The following is a 22,289-nucleotide window of genomic DNA, read 5'->3' as shown; positions in this document are numbered from 1 at the left end:
GTTTTACTAGCCTCCTTATTCTGTAAACCTTTTCAAGTCAATCATACATAGAAACTCTCCTGTACTGACATTTTTTAAAATGATAAAAAAAATACAGGCTTCATATTAGTCACAACAATCCACATTGGACAACTGTTTGGGGAGTTCTCACACATGTTGGCATTGACCAGATTAAACCAGTTCAGGGGACACTGTAACCCAATTTGTTACTGGCACACACATACACACAATCTTAACATAGACCTGACACTAAAAATACACTTTAAGGACAGTGTAAGGCATGACAGTAATCTACAAGCCATGCCAGGATGAAGAAGTGCAAGCATAGCTTCTCCAGATAATCTCAGAATGCCAAATCTCCCCAGTTCTCCTTTTGAATTTTGAGGCATATTTTGGAAGCAAGGTATCAAAGGGGCATCAAGCCAACTGGGTGTAAGAGGAAACCAGCGCAGGCAGAGAAGGGGGGAAAAAAGTAAGCAACACACAAAGACTAGATCTGTCAGCCACCAGTAGAGTGAAGTCCCTGGTTATATTTCAATCTAAGGGTAGCTAGCCGACACAACTCTGAAGTGATAGCCTCAGTGGAAGTATGCATCTACCAGGCTCACGCCTGTGTCCGTACAATTTGTGTTTCTCCCCTTTCCACACGGTTCCCAGCTCCTTTCTGGTATCTAGCTGCCCCAGGCAGGCCGCCAGTGTCCATTTCACTCAGCGGCGACCTGCAAAGCGCTGCAATCTGGAGGGATAGCCACACACACACACACATTCACGCAGAAAGGGGAAGTTGACGCTTTTGTAATCTAGTCTCCCGCCTTGTGAAAGTTCACCAAAACCGCTTGGATGGGCAAAGTGCCACGCCCCTTTAAACCGCAACCTTGACAGACTCCGAGGGTACATTTTGTAAAGGTGGGGGTCTTACCGGAGCTCTGTCTTGTGTGTGTCTGGTTGGCTGCTATTTGTGAGCACGTCCCTCTGTCTCCTTCAGTCTTTGCTGTTGTTCGCGGCCAGTCCGGCCTGTTGCTGTCGGATGTCAGGGGCGCTGTAAATGAATAAAGGTCTGAGTCCAGGAGCCAGTCACCCTCCTGTGGAAAGCAGGTAAGAGCCGGTGGGTGTGTGTGTCGGGAAGCTTTCTCACCAGCCAGCCGCTCTGTTATGATGATGAGTCCGCCCCTGAGCTCCCTCTCCAGCCCCCTTTTAGCCCACCTCCTAGCGTCACACAACCAAACAAGAACAGTAACAGCATTCATTAACCGTTCAAATGTGATCGCTGAACACGAGAGTCTTTATATACACATCGAGAGTTTATAGACCAATGCATCAAGTCTTTGTATAAATATATAACTTCAGAGCTTATATATCAGATATTGTCCATCCTCAAATTTGTGTATGAATTTGTATGAGTTTATATAGACTCAAGATAAATACACAATCCTTTATATACTATCTAGAGGTTACATATAGATTGATACTTTATGTAAGTATTATGTACTTATCTTGAGTTTGAATATTAAATATATCTAGAGTCCACATATTTTCTCCAGTTTGCGAACGTATCGAGTCTTCACGTAAATATAACGCATACATCTTAAATGAAGGAAATAAGAACAGGGGTAGGCCATGCGGCCCTTCGAGATTGCTCTGCATTTAATTTGATCGTGGATCATCCACCTCAGTCCCCTGCTCTCGATTTCTCCCCAAACCCTAAGATCCACTTATCTCTAAGAATTCTCTCTAACTCCTTCATGAAAACGTTCAATGTTTTCACTTCAGCACCATTCTGTAGCAGTTTATTACTCACATCAAGCATCAATGTACATGAATAAACATAGAAATTGCTGGAAAATCTCAGCAGGCCTGGCAGCATCTGTGGAGAGAACTCAGAGTTAACGTTTCAGGTCTGGTGATCCTTCCTCAGAATGACCCTTCCTCAATGTACATATTATCTGGAATTTATATCAATATATAAACAGTGTGCTAAGAGTTAATAAAAACCTAAAGAATAGCGATGCTGTAAATCAGGAACAAAAATAAAGTTACTGGAAAAGCTCAGCAGGTCTGGCAGCATATGTGAAGAAAAACTCAGAGCTAATGTTTCGGGTGCGGTGACCCATCCTCAGAATATAGTATGCATATCAAGAATCTAAATATTGTGCATTGCTCAAGCATTTCATTTAACAAATATTATTATCGTCTTTATGTGAGTATAGATATACGTCCTCCCTCTACTTTGTCATTACTACATTTCATAAGCTGGTTAAATGATTCAGATAAAGCATTTTCTTTTCCAATAATTTCTACAAAAATAACCTTGTTTCTGGATGTTTTGAGTCAAGGAATCAGTTTCACAAATAGCTGTAAAAATGTTCTCTAGCCGAGGGCCCTACCAGGCGTGGTATACGGATGATGAGCATCTGGCACAGTGTGAACTTTAACAGCACAAATTTGAAAAAAAAACAGTAATTAAAAAGGTACAAATACAATCCAGGAGGCTGATTTTTATTCAGGAATCAATCACAGTATAAGTACTGCTGAGTAAAAACTGGGATTAAACGAGATTGAGACTTTCATGTTGCATTGCCTGTCCATCTGTTAGACTAGAATGTACCCAGTCACTCAGACAACAGATTCTTTTCTCAATTTGATCTGGCAGTTTTAGAACTTAAAGTGACAAAACAAAAGGCAGTCAACTCTGAATAGTTTGGATGTGTGAGTTAGGAAAACGACATTCAATCAGTGCTCCAGATATTTTTTCTGTAAGCTATCAGTCTCACCATGTGATGCATCACTGATCTTTGTAAAGTCTGCTTGTGATATTTAAGTCATTTTGATTTTACCACTTTGCATGCTTTAATAATTTGAAAACATTTTTGAAAATACACATCAAAGTGGAAGATTAATGGTCAATAATGAATGATATATTTAAATTAAGAGATGTAAATCATAGAGCAACGTGGGAATTCAATGCTGAAATGTTAATGATTGAATGACTTGAATTCCACTCAATGAACATCTTTATTCTCTCATGGGATATAAGTGTCATTGACTTGATCAGCATTGGTTGCCCTGCAGTGATTACTCTGAACACCAAAATGGACAGTGGGCCTGTACTGAAGGGACCAGTGTCATCAGCTGGCTGCAACAGGCTTCAGTATGCATCCAGACATGCGCTGCTGATAACACTGCATTCCATGTGCAGTCAATATAAGACCATAAGAAGTAGAAACATTCAGCTTCTCAAGTCTGTTCTGCCATTCAATAGGACCATGGCTGATTCAACATTCCTCATTTCCACTTTCTTGCATTTTCCCATAACCCTCAATTCCTCTACTGATTAAGAATCTATCTATCTCAGCCTTAAATATACACAAGGACCTTGACCCCACAGCTCTCTAGGGAAGGAGTTTCAAAGATTCTCAACACTCCAAGAAAAGAAATTTCTCCTGATCTCATTCTTAGATTGGCACCCCTTTATTCTGAGACTGTACCCTCTGGTCCCTTACTCTCCTATGAGGAGAAATATCCTTAAGACTCCAATATGTTTCAATGAGATCACTTTGCATTCTTCTCAGTTCCAATGAGTAGACTCCCAACCTGTTTACCCCTTGTGCATAAGACAGTCCTTCCGTACCAGGGATCATCTAAGTGAACCTTCCCTAAATTGCTTCCAATGAAATGATATCTTTCCTGAAATAAGGGGACCAAACTGCCCACAGTACTCCAGGTGTTGTCTTACCAGCAAATCATATAGTTGCAGTGAGACTTACCTATTCTTATACTCCAGGCCTTTGAAGTAAGGCTAACATTCCCTGTGCCTTCCTGTTTACCTGCTGCATCTGTGTTCTAGCTTTCTACATTTTGTGCACAGTTACCCCAGTCCCTTTGTTTTGCAGCTTTCTGAACATTTTTTTAGTAAATAATACTGTTCTTTTGTTCTCCTTTCCAAAATGAACACAATCACATTTTTTCACATTATACTCCATTTGCCAACTTTTTGCCCACTTACTTCCCGATCAATCTCTCTGTAAACTGTTCATGCCCTTGCAAGTTGCCTTTCTACCTATTTTGGCATCATCTGCAATTTGGCTACAGAAAATTCACTTCCTTCTTTCAAATCATTTATATATATTGTAAACAGTTGCAAGTCTAGTACTGGTCCCTGTGGAACCCTACTGTTTGCAAATTGCCAACCTGAGAAAGAACGCCTTATCCCCACTCGCTTTTTCCTGACCATGTGCCAATTCTCTATCCATGCCAAAATACTACCTCCAACATTGTAAGCTCTTACCTTATGACTTAACCTTCTGTGAAGTACCTGATATCATTTACTCTGAGATCGTTTACTAAACATGCCTCATTCCCAATTACCGGATCCAGGATAGCCTGTTCCAACTGATACGATCCAATCAAAATGAGGATTAAAGCCACCTTTAATTATTGCTCTGTCCTTGTTACATACTCCTATCACTTGTTGAACTGTATCCTTTCTTACAGTATGGCTACTGTTTGGGGACATGTCACCGTCACCTTATTCACAGACTGCCCCCACCTTTATTTAAAGCTAATTAATATTTCACAGAATCCTCCTTGCTGCTGGGCCAATTCATCTCACAGTCCTTCCCAGCTCCTTGTCCCAATTCAGTTTGGGGTGGGGGCATGGGCAGGAATGCCAGTTGGTCCCTTGTGCCATTAATTTTGTCCCTGGCATTATCATTTTTCTGCCAGATGGCTCTTGCGTCTCAGTCGCTGGATAGAAATTCTGTGTCAGTTGATGTCACTGCACAACAACACTCATTGCTGCACCTAATGCCATTCACAGGAATAAACATCACCTTGTTGCACATCCCTTAAAGTGACTGGAAAGGGCAGTTAAGATTCAAGAACGGTGCAATGGGTCTACAGTCACACATGGGCTAAACCAAGTAAGAGTGGCAGATTTCCTTCCCTAAAGAGACCAGATGAATTCTCATGGGAACCAATTGTACTTTCATGGTCATATTGCCTGAGCCGTTTACTTCACAACTTTTGTCGGCCATTGTTTACCTTTGCCCAACACTCCCAGGGACAGAACAAAAAGGAAATTCTATCACAACTGAGAGAGAAATTGAACCCAGGCTGCTGCCCTTAATCAGAACTAACCATCAAGCCAAGTGAGCTAACTGGTCCCTCTCAGAGCTTGAATTAAGGATGGAAAGTATAACTTTTGTTAATATACCATATGTTTTACTCACTCATGGGATGTGAATTGCTGGTAATGCCTGCTTTTATGGCCCAACACCAAATGCCCTGAAATGGTGGTGAACCATTTTATTGAACATGGCTGTTCAGCTGATGAAATGACAAGGCTGTTGGGTAGGCAGTTCGAGGATTTTGATCTCGGGGTAATAATTGTTTTCTGGGCATTTACTTTTGTGTAAATATCCTTATGAATGTTGTTGTAGTATCAAACCTAACTTCAGTGTTGATAGGCAGTGTTAGCCTGCCCGCCACAGAGTGGAAATAGTGAAGAGATTCTCCTTAATTGTACTTTGAAATATAAGCATAACTTTATTTCATTGAGGTAATCAGAAGAATCGTACTGAATGAAAGGATAAATTTTCTAGCTAGACTATGTAGAAGTTATTCACAATAAATATCAATGATACTTATATGATCGCAACAAACAATGAAGATTAATGTAATGAGGTGCATGTATGGATTGAGCTGCCAGAGTAAGTATTGGAGGCTGGTACAATTACAACATTTACAAGGCAGAACTAGATTAATTTATCTGGTTGGCATGCACATGTTGGACCGAAGGGTCTATTTCCATGCTGCACAGCTCTATGACTCTTTAATCTTGTTTGTGATGGAAAGTCTTGGAGTGTTATAGCATCTTGTTTGGTTACCATGGTGGAATATATTCTACAAAGGATGAATTACGCAAACATTCAATTTGGTGACGCTGCACACTTTTACCTTCAGTGCTCAGTAAGTTCTGAAAATCAATCTTTGCACTTTGGAAATGAAAGCTGTTTCTGAGCATTTTGAAAACAGAAGCTGTATAATATCTTCCAATCTTTGCTACATTGAAATACAACGATCATATTCTATTGCAGACAAGTAACAATAGGGTAAGTTGCCTGTATTTACAAGAGTTGGGTTTGTATCATTTACAATATTATTGGGGGATACTGATTTGCATTCAAATTTTTAATGAAAATATATATTGACTATAGTTCTTTCTGTTGAAGAGTTTATTTGTGATGAGGATAAAAAACAGCTCCAGGTCTTCTGGAGTGTAGTCAATTTTGTTTCGGAAGTCTGTGAGAGGATTGTTAATTTGTTGATTAAAAGACTGAGGTAATATCCAGCATGGATGTTTTGTTTTGCTGTCTTTCATTATGAACTTTGCCACTACCCTGGTGTTTCACGTTTTCAGGAGACCTGAGTTCTTCTTCCCAAGCAATATTGAATTGTTTTGATGGACTGATGATGGGTGTTGCTATGGTGCTATGAATGTGAAAAGTGCTACAGTGCTTTTGTTGGTAATCGGCATGAAGGGCGACAGTTGAATTTATGCCATCATTGTGTATGGATGTCAATGTGTCACATGCCCTGTCATACGATTTCAGTAGTACAAATTGTACTGAGTTTATTAAATAAACTGTCAAAATTCAACCTACAAGCACAGAGAAAATATAACCAGATAGAACAAAAAATAGATTCAACTTGATATCTGTATGGTATACCATACTGAACACAAAAGCACCATCAGCAACTTGCCAGTAACAGTCATATATCAAACTTGATGGTCACACATTGAGTTTCTTAAGTACGACAAATGGTTGGGTCTGCCTTGCTTTTAACTTTTCTTTTGTTCAGTCTCTAGATTTTTTTCCGATTGCACTTGCTGCCCTTTGACTTCCACTCTTTTTTCTCTCTGTGTGGATTTTTCTTACGGCACTGTTTGCACTTTTCTGATTGTTTCTCACTTTTCCTCTACTGTTTTACTGATAAGTCTCTTCTCCCTGTAGCATCCTGTTCTGTATGTCTCTCAGTTTGGCTGTCACACATGCTGTTAAACTGCCATCACCAATTTAAATGCCTTCCCATTTGTTGAAGCCTATGATTCAGAACGAGCCAGGCTGCGTGATAGCCGCTGACAGAAGAACTGGGGTATTTGGTTGATGGCTGAGGTTAGGACCTGAAAGACAGCAAGTCAAAGCATTAGGTGCTAGGGGATCAAGAAGCAGTGGCCTTGTCCACATCATAGTTTGAGATTACTTTGATTTCTGATTCATTGCTTACCATCTAATAAAATACAACATTGAGGAAAATAAGTGAATTGGTTTTAGCCAAAGAAACAAGTGTCATTTTTTACGGTCTTTTGATAGCCACTGAGAATGGAAATGTCTGAGTTTGATGTTAACAATTTGGCAAATGTGCTTTGAGCACAGCTGACTAGGAAGCATCTAGATCATATTTTCTTGAATGTACTCTCTATTCCTTTGAGTCATTTCAATAAAAAAATCCAGTATCTCAAGTCTGTCACCATAACTGCATTTTCCCATTCGACCTATTATCCAGGTACACTATCGATCTATGTGTTTAAATCTGTACCAAAATGTCCAAACCAGAATGGTACTGTAGCTGTGGTCTTACCCATGCCTTTTCCCTACACTAATAATTACTGTGTTTTTTCTCATAAGTTTACCTAGCTGCATTCAAGCTTTCAAACATTAATGCTTTGGACTTCAGGATCGTTCTCTCATTTGTGTTCATCGACACTTTTTTAAAGATGGAAACATAAAAAATAGAAACAGGAGTTGGCCATTCAGCCCTTCAAGTCATGGAAACATAAAAAAATAGAAACAGGAGTCGGCCATTCAGCCCTTCAGGTCTGCTGTGTCATTCAATATAATCCTAATTAACCATCCAATTCAGTATCCTGTTCCTGTTTTCTCTCTTTGATATCTTTAGCCCTAAGAATTATCTATATCCTTCGTGAAAGCAGTCAAAGTTTTGGCATCGAATTTCACAGGTTCACCGTGAGTAAAAAGATTTCTCCTCAGTGCTAAATAGCCGACCCAATATCCTTAGGCTGCGACCCAAGGTTTTGGACTCCCAGTCATAGAGTCATGGAGTTGTACAACATGGAAATGGACCCTTTGGTCTAACTCGTCCATGTTGACCAAATATCCCAAACTGATCTATGTCCATTTGTCAGGATTTGGCTCATATCTGTCTCCACTCCTACTATTCATTTGCCCATCCAGTTGCCTCTCAGGTCCCTTTTAAATCTTTCCCCTCTCACCTTAAACCTATGCCGTCTAGTTTTAGACTCACATGGAAAAGACTGTCTATTCACCCCATCCATACCCCTCATGATTTTATAAACCTCTGTAAAGTCACCCCTCAACCTCTGACAATCCAGGAAAATAGCCCCAGCCTAATCAGCCTCCCCCTATAGTACAAACCCTCTCATCCCGGAAACATCCTGGTAAACCTTTTCTGAACCCATTCAAGTTTACCAGTATCTTTCTTACAGCATTCTTTCTGTACCTACCCTGTTTTGTTCTGGTAGAACTTTATAGGTTTCGATGCGATTCCCGCTCGCTCTTCTAAACTTCAGTGAATATAGCCATAACTGATGCAATCTCTCTTCATTCCTCAGTCCTGACATGCAAGGCTTATACCAACCAGGCAAACTTGGCCTCCTAAATAACTGTTCTAATTTTAAGTGTTAGTTGATTGTAAATGTAAACTGGCCACTGTAACAGCCACACAGGAATCTCAGTCACAGCTTCACAATCTGAAAAGATAGCCTGACTATCAAGTTAAACACTGAGAAGATGTCAAGGCAGAGGGAGTTGGCAGAGAGACACTGATAGGCAGTTTGAGTAAGTTCTGAGGGCAGTTCGAGAGACTTTGAATCAACAGTTCAATCTGGATTCGAACGTAAAATAATATTAAAAGGAAAAGACAAGCACCAAAAATAGCCTGAACCATAAGTAACTTCAATTTGCAACACATAGCTTCAAGTCTTGGAGCTCCACAGAAGGCTCAGTAAGTTACCTTGGGCTGAATCTTACCATTTTCATTGAGTTTTATAGAAAGTTTCTCTCTGCAAAGCCTAATGTATTTTCTTGCACGATTATCCCAAAATTGCCTCATTAACTATCTATCATGTCATCCTTCTTATCCAGTGCTAGTCAATTCTTCCACTCACCTTAGCTATGAGTGCTTGCCATTGCTGGCACTTCCTGGAATATACATCAGCGCCATATTTAAAAAGCCATTCTGAGCCAGTCAAGCACTGGCAGACTAGAACTATTCTGAACGATTGTAGGTATTTTTCCTGTCAAAGCTGAGATGGGAATTTGTGGCCTGCACTGGGGACAGGGCCTGGAGGTTCTGCTAGTCAATGACCTTCTCCACTCCACTATGGTAAGTTCTACCATCTGCTACCTCACGCTTGCTCTGTCTCTGTTACTGCATCCAAATCCAACCAAGGCTCACAGTCTAACATTCTCAATATTGCGTGGAAAATCTTGCCTCACTCACTCTTGCCACCTCAAACTCAATTCACACCCAACCATGCATGGCCCCTGTACTGCCTCCTCACTCACTAGTGTCATGTCGCTATTGTTACCCCATCCTGTAGCAGCACCAACAGCTGTGCCACCCATTTTCATCTCCCTCAATCCCTCCTTTTCTCTCAGGCCTCATTCTCTTGGAAAATGACCGAGTACAGGGCCAATAGAGCAAAGGTAGGTGGTGGGGTGTCAGATAGTTGTCACTTTACATCCTGTTGTAAGAAACTGTTGGCCTGACCCGGTGAAGATTGGGACCGCTCCTGCGGAGATGCTGAAATCTCCATATCCTGGCAACCAAGTTGTTGGCATTGTTGTGCTAGTCTCTTTTTTACAAACCATCCACATGCCATAATGTCCACACCTTGATTGTGACATTTACTCTTTTGTCTCCGGCAGTCAGCAGTCCACATTGCCCATCGTCAGGAGGCCAACCCATTATACATGCCATTCTCTACCCCTGAGGAGAGGGCATAGATATCTCAGAGGAAGCACCGGAAATGCTGCCTCCTCCTGTGATGCTGATATCTTGCTTGACATATCTGTGTGACTGACTGAAGAAGGAATGTCCCAGGTTGCTGGCACTCAGAGGGCTGCTGGAAACCAGGGGCCCCTCTCAGCCCCAGGCAGGAGAGGACCTTGTGGTGTTGGCAATGAGGAACTTCCTTGGGGTTGACAAACAGACACAAGAGCAGCAAGCAGGTTTGTCAGGGGCACAGGGCAATCTGACATTTAGGCTGCAGAAATGCAGCAATGCAGTTGGGACTCTGCTGTGTCAGGCATGCCAGTGTCTGCCTGCCTCCCTTAGCAGGTTGGCAGCTGCCCTGGAGAGCCAGGTCCAGCATACCCTGTGTCTGATGGATATGCACACGTATGTACTCCATTGTTCTAGCCGCTGGTAGTCAGCACCAACAGGGGGATGGGAGACCTGGACCACACTCCAGGTGCCCATTCAACATACCAAGACACAGTGGAGGATGAACCATGTACAGACCCTCCCACACACCCAGATTCTGTTATGAGGGCACTCCAACCCCACCCCACCTGCCACCCTCAGCCTGTGGGAGTTCAAGCTCAGGAGGGTGCATTCGCTTCTGTGTAGGATACACTCTGCATGTCTGGGCTGTCTAGATACAAAACACCTGGGGGTGTTTGACCAAACTCCAAGGCCAATGGGCTCCACTGTAGGCAGGCTCCCGGCATGCCTGCTGCCCGCTCTGGGACTGTGCCTAGATGCAGTAGGATGGAAAGAAAGAAGACAAACCTCTGAGGGGACATAGTTGGCGTGGGTGAAATGTCACTATAAAAGTGGTATCACATCATGTTTTATATGTTTCCTTTTGACCATCATGCGTGTGTGTGCAAGCTGGATGCAACTGTAAAATCAGATATAGAGAACCCATCCATCTTTAGCACAACATGATATTCTGTGGTCCAAGGTGTGAAGTGAGCATGTGCCCCATGTGCAGGCAATGGTTAAAATGCAGGTTGCTGCTACTTAGGCACGGGGCTTCAACTTTCCAGAGAGACAAATATTGTTATTGCATCACAACCCTCAGTGGGATTTGGTTGTTATCTTGCATGATATGGTCAGGAGTTCTTGGGGCAAGAACTTGGACTGCAGACAGTTCACAAAGCATGTGCTACTCGAAGGTATATTTCAGCTTCAGTGCTGGGATATATGTGTACTGGTGTTGCTGTTTGAAGGGTCTCACATTGCTTGAAGTCCACTCCTTTGCAGAACATAGCACTGCAGGTTTAGTTGCAGGCATTTTCATCTCCAGTCCGCACTCGGTACTTACTGCAACAACAGTCACTCCTTGAACAGTGAGTCTCAGGCTCTGTCACTCTGACGTGGTAAACCTTCAAATGTGCACATTTCCTTCCCGGTAACCCTCTGTGCCATCCTCATGGGTTTTGAACTTTAACAGCATAGCCATCTCTTGACAGATGACTGCTGACCAGTGCGACAAGTTGTCTCACTTTGTTCCTGCACAAAACTTGCAGGAGATGACAGAGGTACTGTGAGTCTTCAAAGTGTGGCTGACGGAGCAAAGTGCTAAGAAGGTAAAGGAAGGCAAGGATGCTGTAAAATTCTAAGTAGGCCATAAGACAGTGACCACTAAGACAGCAAGTGAGCAGCCCTGGGATCCAGTGATGCTCACATCCCAATATAAAATAAAGCTAGCATAAAAACCATAATTTTCCAGCTCCTTTCTTCTCCTGAAGAAGATTCACACAACACATTAACAGTATTTCTCTCTCCACAGATGCTGCCAACCCTGTTGAGTTTTCTCAGTACTTTCTGGTTTTATTTCAGATTTCCAGTGACCATTATATTTGCTTTTATTTTAATAATGGGTAAATCACACATTCCTGGAATAACCGTGTACATTTCCACTTTGTTATAAATGTTTCAAAAGACAATAAATATATCATTTAAAATAAATACTTCAGTCATCACTGTCAATATTGTCAGAGAGTACAGTGTCCTCTCAGGGTCGTTTTTCTGAGGAAACATTGAAACACTGACGACAGTGCAGATAAACACTAGCGGTATCTTTCTGATCTGGGGAATGAGATAACTAAGGTTATAAAGTCCTAGTATATAATTAATATATATATATATATATATATATATATGTGTATAATATATTAATTAAGTTTAACAAACAAAAAGTCAAATAAGAGCAGTGCCTTTAGAACAGACAGATATGCAGAAATTCTTTTCAATGATGAGTTAAACTGAAGGCTTGAGGCCATAATTAAAAGGCATTACATAAAATTTTTGCAATCCCAGGACTGATATTACACCATATCTTGATGGATGGTCTTAGTGAAAATATTGCCATGTGACAATTGATTGATTGTTCTTCATGACTGCTTCAGGACGTCATATTGACGTTGTGCAGGACATTGGTGAGGCCACTTTTGGAGTACGGCGTTCAATTCTGGTTACCCTACTATAGCAAGGATATTATTACATTTGCTAGGGTTCGGAAAAGATTTACCAGGATATTACAGAGACTGGAGGATTTGAGTTTGAAGGAGAGCCTGGATAGGCTGGGATTTTATTCCCTGGAGCACAGGTTGGGGGTGGAGTCTGGCTTTATAGAGATTTATAAAATTATGACAGGCACAGATAACGTGAATATCCAAGGTCTTTTCTGCAGGGTCAGGGAGTCCAAAATAGGGGGCGTAGGTTTAAGGTGAGAGGGGAATGATTTAAAAGGGACATGGGGACAACATTTTCACACAGAGGGTGGTGCTTATGTGAAACAAGCTGCCAGAGGAAGTGGTGGATGTATGTGTAGTTATAGCATTTAAAAGACGGTTACATAAGTACACAAATGGGAAAGATTTAGCGGGATATAGGCCAAATGCAGGCAAGTGGGACTAGTTTAGTTGGGGAAACTTGGTCGGCATGGATGAGTTGGACTGAATGGTCTGTTTCTGTGCTGCATGACTCAATGATTCAATAATTAACAGAAAGTCGGTTGCTTTGCACGCTGAAGATCAATGTTAAGTTAATGGGTTACTATTGACTAGAAACTGAACTGGACTAACCGAGTAAATATGGTGAGATATAAAAGCAGGTCAGTGGCTGGTAATTCACCAGCTAATAACTCATGTCCTCTCCGACTCCCCAAAGCCTGTCCACCATCTACAAGGTAAAAGTCAGGAATATGAAGGAATATTCCCTAATTTCTTGGATGAGTGCAGCTCCAACAATACTTAAGGAGCTTCACACCAACCAGGAAAACGCAGCCTGCTTGATCAGCACCCCATTCATCATTAAGAATCTACTCCCTTCAACACCAATGCACAGTTGCAGCTATGAGTACCATCTACAAGATGTAATTCTCCAAGGTTATTCCAAACCTGCGAATTCCACCATTCAGAAGGTCAAGGTCAGTAGATACTTGGGAACACCAGTCCCCTGTAATTTCCCTTCTAAGTCAAGCACTACCCTGACTTGAAACAATATCATTGCTCCTTCACTGTTACTGAGTCAAACTCCTGGACCTCCCTTCCAAACTGCATTGTTCATCAGTACCCCCATGGACTGCAAAAGTTCAAGAGGGTGGCTCACCATTATTTCTCAAGAGCAATTAGATAAAGACAAGAAATGCTGTCCTAACTAGCGACGGTCACACCCCATGAAAATAATTTTTCAAACATACGGCATTTAAAATGATACTTTGTACACTTTTAGGAATATAAAAAAGTCCACAGGTAAACAGGGCTGCCATACAATGTCTTATTAATGCTGTAACAAGTCTACACAATACCAAACATTGCAAACACAATTACTTCAGCCAGCAGCCACATTTATATTTAAAACAACATATTAATGAATAAGACAACTTTTACATAATTTCAATTGCTTACATTTCTCTGCTGCCACTAATCCCCTGTCACACAGAGAATCAAGTAAGACCTAGCAAGAACATTTCTTCTGTTCTCTACCTGTGCCAACAAGTTATCAATAAACAAGGAAAGAAAGTCTCAAAATCAATGCATTTTGCATAAGCTCAAATTTCATGGCAGTTTTTGTCTGGCAGTCTGCCAGCGCACCTGCAGAGAGAAAAACAATAAGACATATCCAATAAAAAGCAGATGAACTCTTGCAGTTAATTACCACTCTTTAGCCTCTCCTCAACCGTCAGTGAAGCTCTGAAAAAAATCTTCATCTGTGTCTTGAAACAACACTGTTTACCAGTAATCTCCTCACTAATGTTCAGTCCAGAACCACTGGACTGTAGAACATGTCATAGACCTCATCCAGACATAAAGTCAGGAGTAGCTTGGCAGAAGAGTTGACAATTCCTGGCAACGAAAATGATAGCAATGTTCAATTGATTGTGGCACCACGCAATAGCAAACTGTGATCAATACGGCAATTACAAAACCTTCCAGTAATTAAAGCCACATGTAGTATGTATATGAGTATGATTAATAATCAAGAAAAAATGCAACAGAGCTCAAGAAACCATTAATAAACTTGCTAAATAGGTGCAAAATTGTCAATTAAATTTCAATATTTGTCAAGTGTGAGGTGATGAAATTTGATAGGAAGAATACAAGGTCGTGTACCTCTTAAGCTGGAAAAGTATAAATAGGGTGGAAGAGCAGCATTGCTCAGTGGGATACATATACAAATAACCAAAGGCAGTAGTGCAGGTTATAAGGCAACATAAGAACTGGGCTACAGTTAAACTTGTATTGAACATAGGTTCAACCACACTGGGAGGGTTGTGAACAGTCAGGTCTTCATGTTATACAAAGAATGTAACATCATTGATAAAAGTTTAAAAAAGATTTGCAAGGAAGATACCAGAGCAGATAATAATTCACTAATCAAGAAACATTGGGATTTCTTTCTAAAACTACAAGGTAACCTTGGAGACCACAATAAGATGAAGGAAAATAAGACAGTAGAAAATCCCTCTGCCTACGTTGAGCCCAAAATTAAGTCATAAATGTAAGATTGTCACAAATAAATCCAACAGGGAATTCAAGATATCCTTTTTTACCCAAAGAACAATAGAATGTGGTATGAGTTGCTACAAGGACTAGCTAAGGTAAGTAGCACAGATATATTTAAAAGGAAGCTGGGTAAATAACTGAGGGAGAAAGAAATAGGACACACTGGCAAGGTACATAAGTATTCATGAGAGGAGATTCATGTGTAGAACAACACCAGCAAAGGCCAATTTGGCCAAAAGGACCTTTTTTGCACTGTAAACTATATGTAAACACTTCCATAGAATCATGGTTGTTGGAAACCAATCATTAGAGCCCCAGGCTATCACTATAGTGGTCTACATGAAGGTAACATGGGCTCAATCATCTTTCCTACCTTCATCAATGATCTTTCCTCTACAATAAGATTAAAATGGGACTCCTTTCTGTGAAGTCCAAGTATTCAGCTCAGCTTTGTCTGGTTTTAGCATCTAAAAGTAAACAATCTTTAATATTATAAAAAATAAATTGTCCCTCCTGATCTCACATTCTAAATCATTCCTTACACCCTACAAAGCTGCAAGAATCCATAATATGCAACAGCAAGGTGTTAATTGAGTGATTCATAAAATATTAATAAATTGGGACTATGTATATCAATTGCTAGGCAACTAATTATATCATGAGATTGAAATAGCAGACAGGTATCTGATTTTCATGACAAATGTATTATAAATGAAGCTTGGGACTGGATCGTAAGGGGAAACAGAACGGGTGTGCATGAGATGCATGATGTTTACTTGAGAATGTAAGGAAAATAAATTGCCAAAGGAAATCACAGACTAAACTCATCAGGTGGTTTAGTTCTAAAGGCCGTGACTTCCAACTCACGGAATATTTATACAGGAATATTAGCTAATGTAACATTTTTTTATAAGATGTCAGAATTCCTGATTCTTTTCAAACTTTAGCTTTAGTTAGACCACACCCAAAGTGCATTTCTGGGCACCAGACCTCTAAAAGGATAAATTGACCTTGGAGGAGTGCAATTCAGATTTACTAGAGATACTTGGGGCTAGATTTTCATACTTTAATGGTGGCATGAATTGTATTGTGAAATACTGAACTTGGTTTGCATCCTCCCGTTCTCCTAAGCCTACAAGATTTGTGTGTCGTCTTCTCACAAGACTGGGAGGCTTTGGGAGCCATTTTCCAAGGTTAGGCTCCTCAAAGTCAGAAGCCACACAACACCGTTTCACCTGACAAAGGAGTAGCTCTCTGAAAGCTGTTAGTCTATAACCTGGTGTCATGTGACTTCTGACTTTGCCTACCCCAGTCCAACGCAGCCATCTCCACATCAGTGCTCCTGAATGTGAGGAACATGAGAAAATTGCATTCCTTCTCATACAATTGATTGTGTGCTGCTGTGGACTTCAGTAGCCCCATAAACAATGCAATTAGAGTCAGGGAGTTATAGAGTAATACAGCACGGAAACAGGTCCTTCAGCCCAAACTGGTCCAAGTGGACCAGGGTGCCCACTCAGCTAGTTCCAAATGCCTGCATTTGGTACATATTCCTCTAAACACTTCCCATTGATATACAAATCCAAAATGTTTTTTTAAATGTTGCTATTGTACCTGCCACTTTCTCTGGCAGCCCATTCCATATGCGCACTACTCTCTGCGTGAAGTTGCCCCTCAGGTCCTTCTTAAATCTTTCCTCTCTCACCTTAAACCTCTAGTTTTCAATTCCCAATCCCTGGGGAAAGGATTATATGTATTCATCCTATCTATGCCCCACATGATTTTATACACCTCAATAAGGTCACCCCTCATTCTCCAACATTCCAAGGAATAAATTCCTATCCTGGCCAATGTCTCCCTACAACTCAGGCCTACTAGTTGTGGCAACATCTGCATAAATCTTCTTTGCACACTTTCCAGTTTAACTATGTCTTTCGTATAACAGGATGACCAAAACTGTATACAATACTCCAACTGTGGTCTCACCACGACTTATGCAACTGTAACATAACGTCCCAACTCCGATACTCACTGCCTCAACTGATGAAGGTTAAATGCCTTCTTCACCATTCTGACTACCTGTGACACTGCTTTCAACAAACTTGTGCTCTTGGGTCCCTCTGTTCCGCAACATGCCTCAAGTCCTTACCATTTACTGTTTACTTATTTCTTTGAACACTTTGTGACCACTGAGGGAAGGGTGCTGAGTGGTTGGGAACATTCTATAAGGTGAGTTTAAAATGTTTTAAAATTTCACAACAAGGCTGTCCATTGTAATGTAGATGTGTTTCTAATGCAATTATTCATTATAGGACTCTATTGTGCAAATTAAAACTTCTGTACCTGTTTTTCTCTATTCAATTACAGGCACTCTGATTTGAAATGGAAATAGGACGTAATTTTGTTCCAAACATTTCAGGCAATGTACTAGAAGCTGTTGTTGTGACAGCTGCAGCTATTTTAAATGCTTGGCTAGGTTTCGAAAGCCATCAATGGCTTTAATTCAGCGGGTGGTCCATTGATCCAAGAATGATTGAAATTGTAAATAGGCTGTAATAATAGAGTATGTGTTTGATTGTGTTTCTTGCTTGCTTACAAAAATCTGATAATCTAATTGAACCTACAAATCTAATCTAACAATTGCATTTTATCAAGCTGGAGTTCTTTTCAGCACCAATGATAGTGGATTGAAATTATTTTGTTACTTAGACATGTGTATCATCAGTGAAGACAGCATTTATTTACTTTTATTAACTTGTTGTTGGTTAGGCCAACATTTATTGGCCTTCCCTAGTTTGCTTTGAGAAGGTGGTGGTAACCTACCTTCTTTTGTGCTCCTGAGATGCTGCTTGGCCTGCTGTGTTCATCCAGCCTCACACTTTATTATCTTGGATTCTCCAGCATCTGCAGTTCCCATTATCGCTTCTTGAACCGCTGCAGTCCACATAGCAAAACCTACTATGCTGTTAGGGAGAGAGTTCCTGGATCTTAATCCAGAAACGCTGAGCAAATGCTGATATATTTCCAAGTCAAAATGGTAAGTTGCTTGGAGGAGAACTTGGAAATACAGGCATCTCAAACGTGCTGCCCTTACCCTTCTGGGTGGAAGAGGTTGCAAATTTTGAAGGTGCTGTCAAAGGAACAAAAACAAAGTTGTTGGAAAAGCTCAGCAAGTCTGGCAGCATCTATGGAGGAGAAAACAGATATAACGTTTCGGGTCTGATGACCCTTCCTCAGAACTGATGGTGCTAGGAAAACATTAGTTTATATGCAGAAGATAGGGAGGTTGGTGGGTAGAAGTTGTGGTGAGTCATTGCAGTACATCTTGCAAATAGAACACATGGATGCCTATATTTATCATTGAATAAGGGAAAGAGTGATGATAGTGGGGTATGAGTTGTCAATCCAGTAGGCTGACTTGTTCTAGATGGTGTGTGGTTGAAGTTGTACTTATCCAATCAACTGAGAATATTCCATCACACTCCTGAAATGTGCCTTGTAGATGGTGGACAGATTTTGAAGTGTAGGGAAGAGACAGAATTCCCAGTATCTGCCCTGATGTTACATAGCTGATCCAGTTCAATGCTATGGTTAGATTCTCTCCTGTTGGAGATAATCATTGCTTGGTATTTATGTGGGGAAAAATGTTACTTGCCACTTATCAGCCCAAGCCTGGATGCTGGTGAGGTTTTACTGCATATGGACATGGATTTCTTCAGTGTCAGAGGTGCCTTAGGTGGTACTGAACATTGCATGATGACCAGTAAACATCACCGCGATGAAAGACTGATCATTGATAAAGTATCAAAAGATAGTTGGACCTAAGACACTGCCCTGAGGAACTCCTGCAGTAAAGCCCCAGAATGTGGTTGACTTCCAACAGCCATAACCATCTTTTTTTGTGTTATGCATGACCCCAACCAATGGACACTTTTCGTCTGATTCCCATTGACTCCAGGTTTGCTAGGGTCCTTGACGCCACAATCGATCAAATGCTGCCTTCATGTCAAGGGTAGTCACTCTCACTTCACCTGTGGAATTCAGCTCTTTTACCCGTGTTTGAACCAAATTTATAATGAGGTCAGGGGGTCAGTGGCTATGGCAGAACACATACTGCGTATCAGTGACCAGTTATTACTGAGTAAGTGCCACTTGATAATACTCTCAATGACCCCTTCCATCACTTTGCTGATGACCAAGAGAAGACCAATGGCACATAATTAGCTAGGTTGGATTCATGTTGCTTTTTATCTGGATAATTTTCCACATTCCTTGACATTCAATGGCATTACCATTGCTGCATCTCCCACTATACCATTCTGGGGGGCTTCCATTGATCAGAAACTGAACTGGACCATGCATATACATTTTGTGGGTACAAGAGCAGGAAAAAGGCTGGGAATCTGCAGTAAGTAACACACCTCCTGACCCCCAGGCATCCTCCCTACTTGTCTGGATAAGTAAAGATTCAACAACACGCAAGATGCTTGCCACCACCCCAGAACAAAGCAGTCCACTCACGGGACCAATATAACACTTGCAACATTTACTCACTTCACCACCAGAGGCAGCAGTGTGCACCATATCGAGGATGCAGAGCAACATCTCACCAATGTTCCTTAGGCAACACCTCCTAAATCTGTGACCTCAACCATCAAAAAGGACAAGGGCAGCAATACGTAAAAGCCTCACTATGGACAGGCTCCCATTCAACCACACAAACCATCCTGAATTAGAACAATATTGCCATTCATTCCTTCACTGTCACTGGGTCAAAATCGTGGAGCTCCTTCTCTAACAGTGCTGTGTGTACCTATATCCCATGGACTGCACGGTTCAAGAAGGCAGCTCATCGCCGCATTCTCAAGGGCAACTAGAGATGGGCAATAAATGCATGCCCAGCAAGTGTTCACACCCCCCATGAATGAATAAAAAGTATGTTTAATCAGGTTGTGTGCCAGTTTTGAGCTCCTTGAATGAATTTGTAAGACTAAATTGTCCCACATGGCTGCTATGTTCTCAGGGAATCAGAAATGTTTTGTTTTAATAAAATACCATGCCACAAAGCCTAAAAAACATTCAGAATATCTTTCATGTACAATTACCAGGCCTGATGGCAGCACGGTGGCTCAGTGGTAAGTACTACAGCCTCACAGTGCCAGGCATCTGGGTTTGATTCTAGTCTTCGGTAACTGTCTGTGCGGAGTTTGCACATTCTCCCCATGTCTGCGTGGGTTTCCTCTGGTGCTCCCGTTTCCTCCCACAGTCCAAAGATGTGCAGGCTACGTGGATCAGCCATGCTAAATTGCCCGTAGTGCTCAGGGATGTGTGGGTTATAGGGGGATGGGTCTGGGGGGGATGCTCCAAGGGCAGTGTAGACTTGGGCCAAAGGGCCTGTTTCCACACTGTAGGTAATCTAGTCTAATCTGATCCATTGAGCTACACTTTGGATCAGGGTGGCACATCCACTATTGTATTAGAAATCTCGATTTAAGCACAAAAGCTGTGCAGTACTGAGAGAATGCCACATTGTCAGAGATGCCACCTCTTGGTTAAGAGGTTAAAACAAGTCTCTGCCTCTCTGATGAAGGGTCTAGGCCCGAAACACCAGCTTTTGTTCTCCTGAGATGCTGCTTGGCCTGCTGCGTTCATCCAGCTTCACACTTTGTTATCTCTGTCTGTACTCTTCGGTGGGTGTATGTGACCTGACAATCGTACATGAAGCAAAGTAAATGAGTTTCTTCATTGTCCCCGCTAATAATGATCCCTCACACAACATCATTAAAAATAATGCGTTATTATTTATCTCACTCCTGCTTATGTAAGCTTGATTTGCAGAAAGTTACTGCTGCATAATTTAGAGAGGGCAAAACCCTGGGTCTGGATGGATTGCATATGCAGGATAGCAGGCAACAGGGACCGAGTGCAGAGGTGACAAAGACACACACCACCCTCTATGAGGAAGGCATGGAGTATTAAGATCCCTCAGGCACTTCAGCAGCCATGGTCAAGGCTTTCCTGGAATCAAGAACCTTGGGCATGAAAATTTCACACCCTGGGAGCTGCTAAACAATCAAGAATTGCAGCACTCCATTGCAGACAGCGCCACCAGGGGAGGAATGGCAGCTTCCAGCACTGCATCCAGGCAGACGCCTTCGGTCACTGAGAGACCCAGGCCTTACCTGAATGAGGGTGAAGTTAGTGTCGCAGGAGAAGAGGGACTGGGGATACAGTACCAAGTGATAGAAATGTGGTCTTTAGAAGTCACCCCTTCCTGATGCCAGGCACCTAGATAAGGCACTGAGTACCTTTGAAGGAGATTTGCCTTCCTTGTTGAGTTTTCTTGCCAGACTTTGCATGCCTGTTTCTGCTTGAAAAGCAGCAAAATCAAGACAAGGGCCCTAAGGTCTTTAAAGGCCTTGATTTGTCTTTCATACAACAGGCATCCTCCTCAGTAACAAGTATAGATGGTATCCACAGAGAAAGGATAGAGAAACTGTAATAAATTACTTTCCTATCAGGGATTATCTTCCTTTCTGTCTCTCCCACTGACTCCTTTCTTATTAAACAAAACAAGTAGGAATAAGATTCTTCATCTCAGAGCCTCAGAACAGGTTCTTGGGGTGGCATGGATTAGAGAAGAAGGAAATAGAATACACTGATCTTATGTCCACTATGTGTGGGAGGAGTTAAATGCAAAAATAAATATGCATTCCCCAACCCCATACCATATTAGAACCAGTGATAATGGGAACTGCAGATGCTGGAGAATCCAAGATAACAAAGTGTGGAGCTGGATGAACACAGCAGGCCAAGCAGCATCTCAGGATCACGAAAGCTGACGTTTCGGGCCTAGACCCTTCATCAGAGAGGGGGATGGGGAGAGGGAACTGGAATAAATAGGGAGAGGGGAGGAGGCGGACCGAAGATGGAGAGAAAACAAGATAGGTAGAGAGGAGAGTATAGGTGGGGAGGTAGGGAGGGGATAGGTCAGTCCAGGGAAGGCAGACAGGTCAAGGAGGCGGGATGAGGTGGTAGGTAGCAAATGGAGGTGCGGCTTGAGGTGGGAGGAACGGATGGGTGAGAGGAAGAACAGGTTAGGGAAGCGGAGACAGGCTGGGCTGGTTTTGGGATGCAGTGGGGGGAGGAGAAGCTGGGCTGGTTTTGGGATGCAGTGGGGGGAGGGGGAGAGCTGGGCTGGTTTTGGGACGCCGTGGAGGAAGGGGA

The 22,289-nt window shown here is 41.9% G+C and overlaps 1 protein-coding gene and 1 long non-coding RNA gene across 2 annotated transcripts in view; one reads left to right on the top strand and one right to left on the bottom strand.

Moving 5' to 3' along the window:
* slc38a3b (solute carrier family 38 member 3b) overlaps positions 1–1,184 on the bottom strand; it is a 138,830-nt gene extending 137,646 nt beyond the window's left edge. The window contains exon 1 of the mRNA XM_048547513.1: positions 920–1,184. The gene's annotated coding sequence lies outside the window, so the exon portion shown is untranslated. The remainder of the gene's footprint in view (positions 1–919) is intronic.
* The window catches only part of LOC125460262 (uncharacterized), a 43,247-nt gene continuing 21,742 nt past the window's right edge, over positions 785–22,289 (top strand). The window contains exon 1 of the long non-coding RNA XR_007249233.2: positions 785–1,095. This is a non-coding gene — a long non-coding RNA (uncharacterized LOC125460262). The remainder of the gene's footprint in view (positions 1,096–22,289) is intronic.

Source organism: Stegostoma tigrinum, chromosome 11 (assembly GCF_030684315.1).
Source record: "Stegostoma tigrinum isolate sSteTig4 chromosome 11, sSteTig4.hap1, whole genome shotgun sequence".
NCBI classification, from domain to species: domain Eukaryota; kingdom Metazoa; phylum Chordata; class Chondrichthyes; order Orectolobiformes; family Stegostomatidae; genus Stegostoma; species Stegostoma tigrinum.
This window is presented reverse-complemented; position numbering and strand designations above follow the sequence as displayed.